This window comes from Mercenaria mercenaria, chromosome 16 (genome assembly GCF_021730395.1).
Source record: "Mercenaria mercenaria strain notata chromosome 16, MADL_Memer_1, whole genome shotgun sequence".
NCBI classification, from domain to species: domain Eukaryota; kingdom Metazoa; phylum Mollusca; class Bivalvia; order Venerida; family Veneridae; genus Mercenaria; species Mercenaria mercenaria.
In genome coordinates, this window is record NC_069376.1 from 92,399 (window position 1) to 106,557 (window position 14,159).

Here is a 14,159-nt window from a genome sequence, read left to right on the forward strand (position 1 = left end):
ATCAGTCATGTGTTTACGAACCGAATGGAAATATCCGTCCCTAGGCCACCTGCGCATGGGCGGTAATTCGGCAAGCCTCATTACCGCCCAATGCGCAGGTGCCCTCGGGACGGATATTTCTATCCGATTCGTAAACACATGACAGATATTTTTACACTTGTATAAACCAGTTTAACCGCGCGATAACCTAACCACGTAAAATATCAATTTAACCGCGGTAAATTTTCCAGTAATGCACTGCGCGCATAACCGGCCTTCCATATAGTTCCTTGAACACGGTACATTTTATGATGTCATCAGTATAATGATGTCATCAATACACGTGTGTACAGTACATATTGTGTTTTACCAATTTCAAGGTTATGAAACTGTGTAAACAACTGCATTAAGTAGAGAGAATATGTGCATTTAATTAAAATATGGATTTTAAAAGTGTCTTCGGAGTAATGTGTGTTTGTAGTGACAGTTGGACTGTTTAAGGAAATGGTTCTTGAAATGTCTACACGTGTGAACGTGTTTTGTGTTGTTGAATGTGGAGTATCATTTATATAGATCTATCAAGTAAGATGTTTGCTTCTTTATTCCACAAACTGAATCAATGTGTATGTAAAGTGCGCAATGGTGCAATACCGTTGTTAATACATGCCTTTGTGGTTGCAGTTCGCCTGGACATTGAAACTGTGTTGATGTTTTCTATTAACAAATGCGGCCTCAATGCGGATAAACGGACGAAAATATTTTAACATGGGTCTCGTCAACACAACCGATTAGTGAAATACAGGCGGAAGCCCTATGACGACATAAAATCCATGATTTATCGTCGGATAAAATCTGTTGCCGTAGTGTCAGAGCTTGATACCGTTGCGTCCGTCGTTTCAAAGTCGGTCCAAGAAGTCCAACAAGTCTGTCTATGTTGTCTGCTGAACACCTGAATACCTTTTGCGTAATTTTTCATCCGTGAAATCCGTCAAATTTTATCTGTAAATTATTTTAAATACGTCGAATTGTACGGCGGCCATGTTTGAGTGGTTATTTTGTGGTTACCAAGTTCCCGTAGGTTACCACGAATGACGTTATTTATACAATCGCTTACCACGATGTTACCATGTTGGTTACTGGCACTTAGTGGTTACCGCGCGGTTAAATGTTTTATACAATTGGCTGCAGGTATTTACTTCATACAGGTAATTCAGTCGTCATCTAATGTATTTAACCTCACCGTGTTTAAACATTACGTTTGCATACATAGCTACATTCATAATTGAATGTCATGTAGTAACATTGTTAGTGGTGTACTGTATGGATACATGTATACCGAGCTGCGGTCCAAAATAACCATACACTACAACATTTTGGCATAATCTAGTTAATACTATACATGATTCTCCTCTACAACCTAAAAATCTACAAGTTTCTAAAACTAACAGATCAACCAAACTTACAGCAAATCTAGCAACAGAGCCTCTTTCCTAGTGTCCTTTGTAGCCCACTCTTTGAACATGCAGCAAAGCATGATGACTAACAGTCTCTACTGAGGAAAAATAAACACATTCTAAATTTTAAACGTTAGATTTAGTTTGATCAGTTTGTGATGTAGATGAAAATTGTTATTTCTTACGGCTGCGCATGTACAGTACTATTTTAGTATTTTTTTCTATGTATTTGAACTTGCGAATTTCATCGTGATTTGATTCAGTGTTCTTATGTTTTCTGATCCTTTAGAATTATAGTATACACTCATTTTGTCTATAATAGAATTCCGTTTAAGTTCTAGTCATTACCTCTCATGAACTGGCTCAGTCAAACAGGCTCTTCCATTATTATGTTTGGTTGTGTTGTATGTTTCCAAAATACCTCTTAACAGATTTTATTACTACCACCAGGAAGACCATTTCCAAAAAAAAAGATAAATAAATAAACAACGAAAAGTATATTCAACATTAGTTTTGACCAAGATTAGTAAAATGTTCTGTCAAGACAATTCAAGTAGAAAGTATAATCTGGCCTAGTTTCAAAGTATACTCAGCGTCACTGGAAAGTTACCGCCCTAATGACCCTTATATTTTAAAAATCGCACTAGACTGGTTAAAAGCATAACACGACTACATTTTTGACGCAATTGAGACGTCACAGATGTAAAGATTTGTCAAATTCGATTAATTCCATTTGAGGCACAGGCTGCACGTGCAAAATGACCGTTTTTCCAGCAATATCGAAATGTACGAAAATTTTATTGCAAACTATTCATCGCAATTGAGAGTTAGTCGACAGACTAAAAGGAATACGTTAAAAAATCCAGAATATCCTTGCAAAGAATGCCACGTTAAAGGCAGATCAACGCCATCAGGCCATTGACATGGTTGACGCCGAACTTTCATGTCGTAAAATTGCACATGTATGTGCTGTTCTCACCTGACTGTCATAAAATGGGTTAGGAGACATCATCAGACAGGGTCTATGAGTAATAGACCGCGCACATGCCATGAAAAAGTGACGTAGATATTGTATAAACAAGTAAAGAGGTATATATCAAGTGGTCTTTTTTCAATGACACCAAGTATATTTAGATAATCTTATCAATTCCTAGAAACTTGGAAATTATACCATAATTTTCGATGTTCTACAATATTCTAATGATACCTCTGTTAAATTATTATTATTTACATTTTGACTCCAGTTCAAGGAAAAAATGTGTTTTATGTTTTTATTTGTAGTTCTTTTGACTGGTAAAAATGATTCGTATACTCTTCCTCATTATACTAAAGATCTTGTGATTAATATAAGCAAGTTCACAGTTCCTCATTTTTAAATTCTAAGTTTTTTATTCAGCAGTCTACACCATATACAAGTACTATTTACACAAACAATAAAACAATTTAGATTGGAAAGGAAAGTGTCATTTCTTTATCTGAATGCATATCAATTCTACTCGAGTATCGAAGTTCATGCAAATAAATGACCCGCCTGAAGTTATCTTTAGTAATTAGGAAACAAAAATGAAAATAAGAGTTGTTCACTTTTCGCATGACTACAATGTACGAGTGCAGGTTGGTACTTAATTTGATACTCACCTATAGGAATCGAGTATTTGTTTTTGCATGATTATAATATACGAGTGCAGGTTGGTACTTAATTAGATACTCACCTATAGGAATCGAGTATTTGTTTTTGCATGATTACAACGTACGAGTGCAGGTTGGTACTTAATTAGATACTCACCTATATGAATCGAGTAAGTATTTGTTTTTGCATGATTACAATGTATGAGTACAGGTTGGCACTTGAACAGATACTCACCTGCTTGAATTTGGTTACCAACCTGCGCTCATGCAATTTTAGCTCGATACTGGTGACACTAACCGTGGGAATTCATTGGTAAGCCATGTGCTACTTGCAGTGACTATCTGACAAGGTTATCTGGCTAAAAACGGCTGAAAATCGGCGTTAAGTTGAAAAAAAGAAAAAAAGAATAAAAACAAAACAGAAAATAAAACTGAAACAAATTAATTGTTCATTTGTTTCATTCAATGTATTTAAAATCATTTTTAAAAGTTTCACGACTTAATTAAATAGTAAAATTACTGACATTTTCTCTGCATATAAGTGCCAACTGTTTGTGAAAAACGCCATTTTTTATGAAATCGTTATTTGGTGAATCTTAATTGCGTTGCAGAATTTAAATACATAGGATTATGCCAAAACATGCATGTCATCTGTACAGTGTAATATGTCTTCTTTGAATTCTAAAATTCATAGTTAAAACTTAATCAATTTTTGTTACTCAGCGTTGTAACGTTTACATACTTTTCACCTGTTACTGTCCTTTTTTTTCCTTGTTAAGATATGTTATTGCAAATATCGGGTAAAAAGCTACCTGTAATTTATCCGGGTTCATTTTGTATAACGAGATTTTGCAAGATAAAATCGTTAATTTGAAACTGTAAAAAGGTTGATTTAAATACTCTTAAAAAGGATGTATCGCCGTTAAAATTTCAAAGGAATCTTGCCAAAATGCTGACTTTATTTAGGATGTGGAAAGAAAAACTGAACCTTCTAATGCATTGCCGAAAATTCTTTTTTCTCTTTAAATCATATATCTCGTGTTAAGCTTTCACAATAATTATAAACCGCAATTGACACCTGTTTGAGTTGTTGGTGACGCTCAGTCTTAAATAATCGATGTAGCCTATAATTGATTGAAGAGCATAAGTTCGATCCCCGGAACCGAAAGCCGCCCATGCCTTTTTGTTGAAACAATTGATGTGAGTCTAGAACTGGTTCTTCCCAAGAACGAAGACAAAACTTTTCCACTATCTGTCTATAAATAATAGAAATAAATAGTAGATAAATTCACATACAAAGGATCAGACTGAAGATCCCCCTCGCCGCCCCCACCCCCAACCCTCCCGCCGCCCTAATAAATAAATTCACTAACAAAAGAACAAGAAAAAATAATAGCAGAATAGCTATAATGGAGCTAGATTTCTAGATAACGGAAGATCATATGATGCTTTTTGCAGAAAAGTGAATAACAAATTAATATGGGTTTTACGGTTATGACAATTACAAGTGTTGTGTAGTCTTAAGGTTCCACGATACCTTCGACAATACCTTTAATACGTCGCAAGGCTGGAAATTACTTTAATATAGACGTAGATTTCTTCATATTTCTCTCGTCGATAATAATTTTCAAAACAAATAAAAAGCGCTGTTTCCAAATGGAGTTAGTTTAAATATGAATATTTTACTTTACAAACAAAGTCACTATATTAATCACAATATACTTTTTCATGACAACTTAACCATTAGACCATCGTTCCTCTTATCGTCCGACTTACTTGAGTGGATGGTCACAGAACAAAACTGAATCTAACCACATGGAGATTTTTTACAATCACAAAACATAAAAACTATGATGACTGGAAGTAAAATGTATTACAATACTCTTGAACAGGCTTAAACCACAATGTTCACGATGTATAAAAGTAGACATGATTTGATCGGAAGGTAAGGAAAAGTGAAGCATCTATGACGACCCTGGCACCGATTTACTTGAGTGGATGGTTACAGCACAAAACTAAATTTAACCACATGGAGAATTTTTACAACCACAATACAGCACATAAAAACTATGATGACAGGAAGTAAAACTGTATTACAATACTCTTGAACAAGCTTAACCACAATGTTCAACGAAGTGTATTAATAGACATCATTTGATCGGAAGGTAAGGAAAAGCGAAGCACCTATGACGACCCTGGTACCGGCTTTAATAAAACTCTATCATACAAATACATTAAATTGATTCTTTGGTCCCAACTACCTTAAAGGGTAGAGTCACGTGCACATCGGGTGTTTGGCGACTGTTGATTGCAGCAGACTTCATGTGTACTAAGTTTCCGTTTCGTATAGATTCTTGGCATGTCTTGTAGAACGTAAGAATATTAAAGCGATTCAATGTTTTGGCTCGAATTTGAAGATGAACATCGACATATATTGGAAACCAGAAATCATTATATTTTAAAACATAAATCGTAAATTAAAAGACTGTTCGGCCGATCCAACAATACACTAGAGTGTACATTATCTGATGATATTAACTAATAATGCAACTTAGAATTTCGGGTAATTAATGATTAGTACGCTGATCCATATAAAGTAGAGTGCTGATACACCTCGAGAAGTAGAGAGCTGGTACATCGCGAGAAGTAAAGTGCTGGTACATCTCGAAAAGTAAAGTGCTGGTACATCTCGAGAAGTAAAGTGCTGGTACACCTCCAGAAGTAAAATGCTGGTACACAACGAGAAGCAAAGTGCTGGTACACCTCGAGATGTAGAGTACTGGTACACCTCGAAAAGTAGAGTGCTGGTACACCAAGAGAAGTGAAGTGCTGATACACATCGAGAAGTAAAGTGCTAGCATACCACGAGAAGTAGAGGGCTGTTACACCACGAAAAGTAAAGTGCTGGTACACCTCGGGAAGTAAAGTGCTGGTACACATCCAGAAGCAAAGTGCTGGTACCAATCGAGAAGTAAAGTGCTAGTACAACTCGAAAAGTAAAGTGCACATATCGAGAAGTAAAGTGCTGGTACACCTCGAGAAGTAAAGTGCTGGTAAAGCTAGAGAAGTAAAGTACTAGTACACCTCGAGAAAAAAAGTGGCTGTACACCTGCAGAGGTAAATTGCTGAAACACCTCGAAAAGTAAAGTGCTTGTACACCATGAGAAGTAAAGTGCTGGTACACCTCGAGAAGTAAAGTGTTTATATACCTCGAAAAGTTAAGTGCTGGGTCACCTCGAGAACTTAAGTGCTGGTGCACCTCGGGAATTTAAGGTGTGATTCACCTCGAGATGTAAAGTGCTGGTACACATCGAGAAGAACAAAAATGTGTTGAAATACATTCAGCATATAAAGTGCTGGTACATCTCGGGAAGTAAAATGCTGGTATACAACGGGAAGTAAAGTGCTGGTACACCTAGAGAACTCGAAGTGCTTGTACATCGCGAGAAGTAAAGTGCTGGTTTACATCGGGAAGTAAAGTGCTGGACCAACTCGAGAAGCATCAAGGTTTGATATATATTCAGCATATAAAGTGCTGGTACACCTCGGGAAGTAAAATGCTGGTACACCTCGCGAAGTAAAATTCTGGTCCACCTCGAGAAGTGAAGTGCTGGTACCCCTCGAGAAGAACAATCTTGTGTTGTTATACATTCCGCATATAAAGTGCTGGTACACCACGAAGTAAAGTACATGTACTAGTATACCTCGAGAAGTAAGTTACTGGTACACCTCCAGAAGTAAAGTTCTGGTACACCTCCGGAAGTAAAGTGCTGGTACATCTCGAGAAGTAAAGTGCTGGTACACCTCGAGAAGAAAAGTACTGTACACCTCGAGAAGTAAAAAGCTGGTGCACCTCGAGAAGTAAAGAACTTGTACACCTCGAGAAATAAAGAACTGGTACACATCGAGAAGTAAAGAACTTGTACACCTCGAGGAGAACAACCGTGTGTTGATATAGATTCAGTGTTGAAAATGTGTTTAATGATAAACGTAACTGACATTCAAGCTCACTTTAACAGGTAAATGCAGTTGTATGCTTCACGTCATGTTTTTGTCATCGAAATATATTCAGAGTGTCGTGATTTCTAGATTGATCTAAAATGCGCAATAAAACTACGAGAAAACTACGGTACTACTGTAATAATAAATAAAAAGAATTTTATATCTAAAATGAAAGAGTTGTATGTCATTTTAGAGGTACCGTAGTATATGTACACGTAATAAATTACACTAGTAGTTGTACTACTAATCCTTTAGTACTTTTTTTCTGCAAATACATTCTGTGTAAATCAAGGACAGAATCATTTAAAGTTTAATTTGATAGGTGTTTTTCGTACTTTGTTCAGTTGAATGCATGTTAATTTCTAAATATATATTTACGCATATTACTAAACTGTTGCTCATAAGAAAAGTATTGTAGCCAGTTGCGGCCATCTAAACCCGCGATAAATTACTTCGTCTGTGTATTATATGTCGCAGAAAAATTACCTATCCGCGAGATTTTCTGTCGAAATTGTACAAAATGTCGCGAGGAACATATAAATTGCGATTTTTTTTATAATAGTTGTTTGAAACAGGAAGGAACAATTGGACTCCGGTAGCCGGTAGCGTCCATGTTTTGACTCTACATTTTATCCCTTGTCAATCTATAAAAGACCGAGAAACAAACACAAATCCGCGACATTTTTACTAGTTAGTAGAAAATCAACGAAACGTCGAGAATGAAAATTCAGCCGCGACTTTTCATTTCTCAGTAACAGTCTCAAAAATTGTCGCGGCGAAAAAATAGCGAGCTTTTTGGCCGCGATATTTTATGCAGACGGAGTGATTTTAATACACTTGTACTTTTAAAAATTGATATGAATTGAAAGTAGCAGTAGTAGCAAAAGCAAACATGTCATGCCAGCGGCTGCAGTTGCAGCAGTTGCAGTAGCACAACGGTTAAATCGGCATTAGAAGAAGCAGCAGTAGCAGCAAAATCTATAGCAGTAGCAGAATCAGCAGTAGAAAAACATGAAATCGGCACTGGCACAAGCACTATTAGTAAAACAATGCGTGAAATTGGCAGTAGCGCAATTGCAACAGTAGCAGTAGCATAATTGTGGAACTGGCCGTAACAAAAGCAGCAGTAGCAAAAATGGCTAATACTGTTTCTGCTGCTGCTGCTGCTGCTACTGTTATCTACTGCTACTGCTGCCACTGTTGCTACTGTTACTACTGCTGCTACTGCTGCTTATGCTACCTACTGCTACTACTGCAGCTGCTACAACTGTTGATGCTATTGTTGAAAGGACTATGTATGATAAGGGGTGTTTTGGGCCCCCATTCCAATTTTGTTTAAATTTGTATCAACAACTTGGCAAATGTATGTTTTTCTCATTTCAGTCGCCAAATTTCTCAAATACTCCATTAAATTCATAAAATAATAATTTATTTGTGTCTGTGGGTTTGTAAATATTTGCTTGATTAGGGGGTATACGTAAAGAAAATTAAAAAACAAACAGACGAGATTTTATTTACCTAAATTAAAAATTTTTACGATAAATAATTATTACCATAGTGTACAATTCTTTATAAAATTAGAAACTTGCCGTATAATATTTGAAATAGTGCAGAAATTAAATGAGATAACTCTTCCTTACTCAAATCAGCCATTGTAATGGAAAACTTGGTTTTCTTTGATTCTTTTTTTCGAAATTATAAGACATGTAGCGTGGTTTGGACCGTTTTATATTTCTTCTGTTTTCAATTACCACTTGAATAATCCAAATTATAATAAATTAAACGACTCGTTACCATGGTCAAACTTTACATGGTCGATTTTTCCACGATGATTTATTGCGAAACGTCATTTAATGGCTGAAACTTTTTACATGTAGTGTAACAAAACTAAGAATATCGGCGAAATATGCCAAAGGTTCAACTAGCCGGTTCTAGTGTGGGGTGGTGGTGGTGGCTTTTGCGTGATATGTTTCACACTTCATTTCCTCTCATGAACAGATTCAATTTAACCAAGTCTGCTATTTTTCATTGAAAAAAATCAGAGGTTCGTCACAGTCCCAAATCGAACCTCAAATTTTTTTCTTTCATTTACTTGGTGAGCATGAGCAATTACTACCCAGATAGCAGACATGCGTTGGCTCAACGTTGGGCCAACGGCAGACTCTTCGTTGGCCCAACGAAGATTTCCAACGTTGGCCCAACGCCATTTTGCTAATTGGCGCAACGTTGGCCCAACGACTGGTATCCTACACTCATCGTTGGCCCTCCATTGGGCCAACAACTGATATCCTACACTCATCGTTGGCCCTCCATTGGGCCAACAGCATTTTTTCGTCTATCATGGTTGGTCCAACGTTGGGCCAACTCTGTTTCTTTGTTGGCCTAAGATGGATGCCAACGCTATCCCAACGATTACGAAATTGAAAAAAAAAAGACTTAAACTAGCATTATTTAATATATGTTTTATTTTCAAATAGTTGTGATTTTGTTAACATTTAACAAAAAGAAATCTAACATTTATTTAAAGTTTGTTTGCAATTTTCCTGAAGAAATATAACAGAATATTTCATCACTACAACATGTAAAATATTGATATCAGTCTTTTATTAATCTAAATATTTTTCTTTTTCAGTCACTGATTAAATCCTACTAAAGTGAATTACTGTCTGTATATTAACTCATTATATATCCAAGTTCTGTTTGTTTGTTTTCTTTTCTCACTGAAGTTGCAGCTTTTTTCCTGTGCACCACAGTGCTAGGCACTCCATTATTACTCTCTTGAACAGCACCCTGTGAAAAACAAAAATCATAATGTTGATTAAACCATCTACGTCAAATTGATAACAATAACTAAAGAAATGCACATAAATCTCTTGACATGAACTTGCGTAAAATGTATGAAAATTTATTTTGTCTGTATTTAACCGAGAAAAATATGTTAGAATTAACGAGAATATGAGAGTAAAATTAACCACATTTTCTGGGATTTCTTACATAACTCGGGTTAACGAGAGCTCATGTTCTGGAATATTTAACAGATTTATTGTAAACATTTTATGATTGTATAGAATTAGATATTTGTTATAGAGTTAGTAGTTGTTTTTTTTTTCAATACTTTTTTCACAATTTTTTCAAGGTAGTAGATTTGAAATAGTTCAAAATATCATTACGGCTGCCGAAAAAAATTTAAGTTTAATTAGCCCAAATTTAACTGATTACGAATTGGTGCAGAAAAGTGTTTAATTATTAATTAAATATTGCATGTTACACCTACGCAACCTGTGTATACCTGTGGGGGTTGTGATAAAACAGTGACCTGTAAAATATACAATTATTACTTCTAATGGGCCAACGTTGGGCCAACGATGTTTTCTTTGTATAAGTCTTTCCCTGAAAATCAATATCGGGCCAATGCAGAGATATCTGTGACTGAAATTTAAAGTTGGTTCAACGTTGGCCCAACAGCTGTATTTACAATACTTATTAATCATTGTTGGGCAACAATGGCCCAACAACTATTATCCTTTGACGGTTTTCCGTCGTTGGCCCAATTACTTCATGTTTACAGGGTACCAAGAGTGGTTTCAGCCAATCACGCCGAATTTATGATCAAACAGTAGATTCTATCTAAGTAAAGTATTGCTAAATATGAATAAATAAATAACATTTTACATGTAATGTAGCAAAATTTAAAAAAAAAAAACTGGTGAACCATAGTAAACCTCTGGTGTGCGAAAATGGCTATTATTACATAATCTATAATAATCCTCGTTAAGTTTCAGTCTAACCTAAAACGTCAATATTTTCATATTGACTTTCAAATTTCATATCAGGTGTGTGACGTCAGTTTCATGTTTGTCGTTGCGATTAAAAGTTCTTCCCCGACGATATTTTCAGCATTATACATGCTTAAGAACAAATTAATATCATTTATATAATTACTCTAAGTATAAATGCGCATGTAATAAAAAGAATATTAGATTTTAATCGAGAAATATGCACTCGTTCTTTCGCGGAATGATACTGCGCTTCTAAAGTCGCGAAATATTTCCGCTGCAAAACTCGTGCATATTCCTCGATAAAAATCTAATAACCTATAATTGTTAATCGACGTGAAGTCGGCAGTACAGTAGTAGCAGCAGTAGGAGCAGTTAACTGCTGCTACTGCTAGCAGTTACAGCAGTTAACTGCTGCAATTGCCAGCAGTAGAAGCAATTTACCGCTGCTACTGCCAGCAGTTACAGCAGTTAAATGCTACTACTGCCAGTACTTATAGCAGTTAACCGGCAACAGTTACAGCAGTTTATTGCATCTACTACTAGCAATTAACTGCTACTTCAGCAAGCAATTACAGCACTTCAAAATGCTGTTATACCAGTTTGATGTTTCTGGCATCAGGTATTTGGTATATCAGTGTCCTACATGTAATACTGCCAGCAGAAATTGTGTCACTAAAATCAGTTTATCAGTTTCCTGTAGATGTTGCTGCCTCGTCATTTATTTGTATACTGTAGTTAGATATTTCACTCACTGCAGTTTCATCTGTTTTCTATATGATATTAAAATCTCCTGAATAAGGGATTTATGAGGTTTTATTAGTTTCATATCAAGGTCAAGAAGGCGTAATAGAGCGCCATCTAATGGAACGTCAAAACATTACGCTTGACAACGCCACGTCCTTGCGTTCTAAGCGTTGACGGCAACCAGCTTGTTTGCTAAAGATTTCATTTCGCATCCAGTTTTTTGTTTATCATTTTCAAACAATTTAGTATTTACTTGTAGTTAATAAAAGGGGTAGATATAACTACTGCCCACTTTAAATATCTTTTCTGATATATTCCTTTCCCTTAAAGCTAGAATGAACGCATTGAAGAAGAAAAACAATATATATGTTTAGAGTAAATATATGGCTAAGATTTTGTCAGCATTTGACCGTATTTATATTTATCGCTCAGATAAAAACTTCCACAGTTTTATCAGCATGTATATTTGTTGTTTATTTTTTCAAATTTCAAAACGTGAATATTATTGCTGGATAAAGCCACTAAATCGATGCAATTTTCAACTTTAGCTTGAAACAACAACCGGATGGTATGAATGAACCGAAGAATAAAATATGGAAGATCGGTGCCGTTTCTAGACTTTTACATAAAAAGTTTGAAACCGGGTCCCCCGAAACATGATCGCTCAGAGACTGTTTAAAAAGAGCACTATCAATATATATATATATGTTACAGGCATTTTCTGAATTTAGGCATTTTGTATAATGCCTGAAACTTTTAGGCATTTTGTAAAATGACTGTGTGTTTTAGTAATTTTACAAAATGACTGAATTTTCAAGGCATTTTGTAGAATGCCTGAAAATATTTATAGGCATTTTGTAAATTGCCTAATTGAGATAAAATAAAAATAACAGCTTATTAAGCATGGGTGTTTATAGAAATTTCATTGTGCATACTCTCAGATGTAGGCGTCAAAAACACACTGTCTGCGACATTAAATTGATTCCTAGTATACTTTCCAATCAATTGACCTTCTTTCGTTCCAAGTTTATAACCTGTTTCAGATTTTGACAGAATTATAGCCATCACATTCTTTGGATCACCCTTACCGCGATCGACTGAAGGTATCGGAATCAGAACATTTGTACCAATTTCAACGTCTGATAAGATTTTTTTCTGACATTTTAATCATTCTATTTGATTGCTGTTCAAGTGAAATTGCAGCTACTGATCTTTCAGAATAATAATATGTTCAGCAACGTAAAGTTGACAAACAACTGAAGAACCGTAACCTTCGTCTCCGTTTATGGTTCCACAAATAGCATGAACAGTATTGTGACACATCCAACACTTATGCGCACCATCACTTGACTTATTGCATACGCACATACAAATTCATCCTCTGCATGAATTTCGATTTGTGCGTCATCATCAGTTGTATGCAACTCAGTTTCTCCTTCACACTCCGATTCTGTCTGAGAGCAGCTAGTGCAAGACTCTGTCTGAGATGCGTCAAGCTGTGCCTGAAGATCGTCTTTGCTTTCCAGTGAAGACAGAATATAATATCATTCAGAAGGAACGACGTGGTTAAACCCATTTTAGCATCACAACTAAACTTAGCGTTGTATGGACTGCGTTTAATTCCGGAATGATAACTGTTGTTTTTCATAAACTGAACAAACTTCAATCCAATAGTCCAGGACTTACTTTGATTTTCTCATATTTCGGCCTAGGCCATACAAGACTCTTGTTGTTGTTTTGCTCTGTTTTTAAATAAATTGTAAACCGTTGTTCATTAGACATGCCAATCTGTGCCTGTGCCATTTTGTGAATAGGAGAATGAGAAACTACAGTATAATTTATTATTTAACAGTAAATGTGATTTTACATTATGCACATGTAAGGGGAAATCTGCCCTGAAAGCATCTCGCTCAATGACCAGCAGGTATACAAAGGCCATTAAGGGGGGATTAAAATCTTATAATCGATATGAAAAGTGTCATTGATATCAATCAATATGCCTTACTATAATGACAGTCAATCTAACAATTTAACAAATTGCCGGAGTATTATCAGGCAATATCTTAAAATGGCCAGTGTTTTTCTAGGCATTATACAAAATACCTTACATTTTTTAGGCAATTTAAATAATGACCAACTACTTTAGTCATTTTGTAAAATGCCTTAATTTTCGGACATTATACAAAATGCCTAAATTTAGAAAATGCCTGTAACATATATATATATATATATATATATATATATATAGCAACTACACATTTTTTATATGTCTGCCCTGATGATTATGATATGAAACCGGTAGGAAACCCATTGGATGTTCTTCTTTTTTATTTATATATATATATATATATATATATATTTATGAGTCGTGCCATGGGAAAACCAACATAGTGGCTTTGCGACCAGCATGGATCCAGACCAGCCTGCGCATCCACGCAGTCTGGTCAGGATCCTTGCTGTTCGCTGACAGTTTCTCTGATTGTAATAGGCTTTGAAAGCGAACAGCTTGGATCCTGACCAGACTGCGTGGATGCGCAGGCTGGTCTAGATCCATGCTGGTCGCAAAGCCACT